The sequence below is a fragment of the Octodon degus genome, unplaced genomic scaffold (assembly GCF_000260255.1).
Source record: "Octodon degus isolate 3935 unplaced genomic scaffold, OctDeg1.0 scaffold00057, whole genome shotgun sequence".
Taxonomy (NCBI): Eukaryota; Metazoa; Chordata; class Mammalia; order Rodentia; family Octodontidae; genus Octodon; species Octodon degus.
The window spans coordinates 11986798-11991646 of NW_004524633.1; the positions used below are offsets into that span (position 1 = coordinate 11986798).

A 4849-nucleotide genomic window follows, 5' to 3' on the forward strand; every position below is an offset into this window, starting at 1 on the left:
AAAAAAAAATTATATTTAAAAAACAAAATAAAACTAAAGTTTCTGAAAAATTTCAAAGAATGGATAGCAAATTAAGAGTCATATATTCAAGAAAATCTATTAAATTCCAATAAGAACTGTAAAAAATTCAACTTTTTCAAAAATTACCTACTCCCTACTTTCTCTTTGTACAGAGTATTCATCATGCCATACAGCTTTTGTCCAGATCCTTAGCTCTGAAGTAATGAGTCAGATATTTAGACTGCAGAGAGACGTGTGTACTGTAAAGTAACACTGAAATTTTCCCTAAAGGAACTGACTTCATTTAGAATGGATTATGGGAAATATCAAGACAAAAGGCACCCTCCAAAACAATGCTGATTTTCCTGCCACATGATTAAGAGCGGCTCTCAAACCCTTCTTAGCCACGACGCAGTAAGTTTACCAGAATGAAAAAAGAAAAAAATAACTAAGGAGTATTTTCAAAGTCATAATTGACCTCAAATGTTGGCCTTAAAAATTAACATAGCAAAGATGCCTGAATTTAATTAATCAGACTGTGGAAAGACTTCTGCCTTAGGGTACTGTCAACAATTTTAAAAAATACTTACACACATAATCCCATGTTATCTGGACCCTAATGCTGAGTATAATACCAGTGGAGATGTTCATATAAACAGAGACTGGAGAAAGAACCATGTTCCTAATATAATGATGCATAATTGCAAGACTGCACATCATAAAAGTAATGTTAGAGAGTTCACACAGTAAAGAATGAATTTCATTAAACTAATCTAGAATTATAGGCAAATAACCAAGTAAATAACAACTACAAGGAAGATAAATACAAAGAAAGTAAATAAAAATATTTCATAGCAGGTATAATTTACCAAAAATATACAAATCCAAACATGAAGAGAGTCTTCAAAGCTACAGGGAAGTATTTGTCATATACAAAGGAACTCCAATAAAATTAATACCTAAATTTATCACTTCTTGGCCTTCTGGCTATGATCAAGTGTAGTATCTGTTCTTATTAGTTTAACATCTGCTGCACTCTCTAGCTGAGGACTATATATTAGACAGATTTTTGGAGCTGGGAGATGGGATAGGAGCTTGCTCTGTGCAATCCAGGCATCGACCTGGTGTTGCAGTAACCCCAGGAAAGGTACAGCCTCTTGGGGAAAAGAAAAAAAGAAACTAATTTCACATCAAAAACACTATAGACCAGGAGGCACAGGGTTAGAATTTTCAAAATACTGGGAAAAAAACAACAATAAAAAATTGACATTCAACAAAAATTATATATATAATACATAATATATATTGTTTCTAATATATATGCATGTATGTGTGTGTGTGTGTGTGTGTGTGTGTGTGTGTGTGTCTGGCTCAGCCCACCCTGGGAGTGGGACTGGCACTGCATGTAGTGCCAGGGATTGAACTACAGTCCCTGTGCTTGCCTAAGCTTACCTAAGCAGGCTCTTTATTCCACTAAGCTACCTTGCCTTCCCCCATCAAAGATATTTTTAAAGACAAATGCAAAGAAATAACTTTCTCAAGTAAATAAAAACTAAGAGCACTCACTCCTAGAAGACATGCCTTAAGATAAATATTTAGGAAAACTTTTCAGCCTGAGAATCGGTGACCCAAAATAATAGACACATGCACAAATATAGATGTAAGTATGACATTAATAAAAATTAATACATGCCTATTTCATCACTTCTTTCTTAAATTATTTAGTGTGTTTGTACACAATTTATATAATGATATTGTATAATGATATTGATATGGGATTATAGCATGTAGAAATATGAAAGCAGCATACTTAAGCAGTAAATTCTGATAAACTATATATAATGAACATTAGAATAACTATTAAGAAAATGACTCAGTATAGAGAAAAACATTGAAAATAAGTCAAAGTATTATTCAGTAGAAAATGTTCAATTAATGAATAAAGAAAACAAAAAAGAGAAAAAAAATTTAATAGACCATGAGATATTTAGTAGCAAAAGTAAAATGGTAGATCTATATCAAACTATATCAACAAACAATAAATGAAAATGGCTTTCAAAAGCCACCCAAAAATCAGAGATTGCAATACTAAATAAAAAGGAAGACACAATTTATATATAGTCCAGTCATTACATTCAAAAATGGAAATAGGTTGAAAGTAAAATGGAAAATATATGTCATGTAAAAAACCACTTCAAATACATGAAACAATAGACTAAAATTTCAATAGACCTAATGCGGAACATGCAAAGTGATAAATATTACAATTCATATAAAGTAATTATAATATAATTATACAACTACATGCACATAATAATTGTGCCCCAAGATACAAGAGGAAAGAATTAACAGAACCAAGAAGAAATCAGGCAATTTATAATAATTGGACATAATTCTACTTAGCCTGAATGAACTAAGCAACAATTAGGCAGAAGATGAAAATGAAAACAAAAACCATGAACACCACTCTAACTCAAATATATTTAATAAAAATGGGAAACTACCTAAAAATAATAAAATACAATTTTTTCTCAAGTTTACACAAAATATTGTCCATATTCTTCAGGGTAGACTACGTACAGGCCATAAAACAAATCTCAATACTATTTATTTATTTATTATGTATTTGGTACAGGGTCTCACTACACAGCTCAAACTCATAGTAATCCTCCTGTTTTCAGCTTCCCCAGCTCTAGGATTATAGGTGTAATCCCACCACCCTGTCTTGGTGGCCAGCTCAGCATGCCTGGGGGCAGGGCTTGTGTGAACCCTAGTGCCTGTGCCTGCCTAAGGCCATGCCAAATTTCAATATTTTAAAAGGATCAAAGACAACAGTATACGATTTATGATAAAATGGAATGAAGCAGAATTTATAACAGGAATAAATCACTGAACAGTCAGTGCATATATGTGAAAATCAGACAGCATATTCCCAGATAAACAAGGAAGCAAATAATGATCAAGAAAAAAATATAAAATTTCAAGAGTAAAAGAAATAAAGATACAATATTCCATAAATAATGGGATAAGAAAAATTGTTGCATGCTAGAGAAAATTATAGTTATCAATGCCTGTAATAGTAAAAACAATAAAATTAAGATAATAATAATAATAATAATAATAGGCAGGGAGTGTAGGTCAGTGGTAAGAGCATTTTACTAGGATATATGAATTTTGTGCCTTCCTCTCCACTACTAAAATCAATCAGTGAAAAAAAAGAGAAAATCAGTAATTTGTCCTCCCACTGTAAAATAAGGGATAAAAGAACTATAGTTCGAAAAGTAACTGGTAGGAAAAGTGATGCACCTAGAACGTGTGTGCAGTGAGATAGATCAGACACAGAAGCTTGCGTGCCATGTGGATCTCTCATTTCAACACGGCAAGGGACAAGGAATGTGATAAAGGGTGGATAGACGCAAACACAGGCTTAGATCTCCTGCCTGTGATGAGGGGCTTAGGAGACCTAGGACAGGCACAGAGGGCAAGAGGAGCGGGAATAAGGAGAACAGAAACTGCCATGCCCAGGGACCTAACAGCCTCAATGAATGCGTACACTACATGTAATAAACAGGAGACAAGATTCATAATATCAACAAGAGTCACAGTGGAGGGAAAGGATTCAGAAGCAGACAGAGGGATGTGGAGAGAAAAGGAAGGGGATTAAGAAATAAATAAGATGAATGTATGCAATGTGTTAGTTATTGAAACTGTCCTACCAATTTGGTTTGAAACTGTCTCATTGATATTTGTTTCTCAATAAAATTATGGGAAAAAAAGAAAGAAAAAGGAATAAGTGGAACTCAAAAAAAAAAAAAAAAGAAATAAATAAGCTGTTAAAAATTCATGTACCCACTCCCCAAGATGATTAAGCTGCATGTACTACAAATGTGCATAAATAAATAAATAAAATTATAACAGAAACTACTGAAATAGAAATTATAAAATAGGTAAGAGAAACCAATACATAAAAAATTTATATTGTAACAAGACAAACAAAATGGCAAAACAGACTAAAGTGGGAGGGAGAAAGAAGGCAGATATTAAACTCAATAGCATAAGGAATGAACGTGATTGTGTTATAATGTCCTCCCACAAATAAAAAGGATTTTAAAGTAATATCAGTAACAATATTATGACCAAAACAAGATAACTTAGATGAAATGAGCAAATGTCTGAAAAGATACAAATTTTCAAAAGAAATAAAATATCTGAACAGATATATATCAATTAAAGACATTAAATTACATTTTAAAACTTAGAAAGAAAATTTCAGGACTAGAAAGATTCACTAGTGAAGTCTGTCAAATACCAAAGAAGAATCAGTAACAATTTTTCTACAAAGAACTACAAATATAAAATCAGAAAATACACATGACATAGGGACTGGGGAGATAGCTCAGTAGCATAAGTGCCTGTCTGGCAAGCATAAGGTCCTGAGTTTGATCCCAGCCTTAAAAAAAAAAAAAAAAAAAAGAAAGAACAAATACACACAGCAATTCATTTTATAGAAATTGTTCCTTGATACTAAAATGTGACACAGATATCACAACAGAAGAAAAATTAAAGCATAATATTTGCTTTAAATAAATTCCCAATAAAGAAAATGCTGGCAAACAGAACAGTAATATATGAACATGATTGCACACCATGATCAAGAAGCTTTTATTCCAAGGATGCAAAATTTACTTAAATACAAAGTTGATTCATAATTTAATTAGTAAATGATATGTATAAGAATCACATCAAGGGCCGGCCCAATAGCTCAGCAGATTAAAGCACCTGCAAGCAGGCACAGGGGCCAGTGGTTCAATCCACCAGTCTGCTGGGCAGGCCCCACCCCAGGGGTGTG

At 32.8% G+C, this 4849-nt stretch overlaps 1 non-coding gene across 1 annotated transcript; it reads left to right on the forward strand.

The window, feature by feature from the left end:
- The first annotated feature begins 967 nt into the window (after positions 1-967).
- LOC111817449 lies at positions 968-1158 on the forward strand. Its single transcript, XR_002821649.1, has one exon. It is a non-coding gene; the product is annotated as a U2 spliceosomal RNA (small nuclear RNA).
- Positions 1159-4849: the final 3691 nt, after the last annotated feature.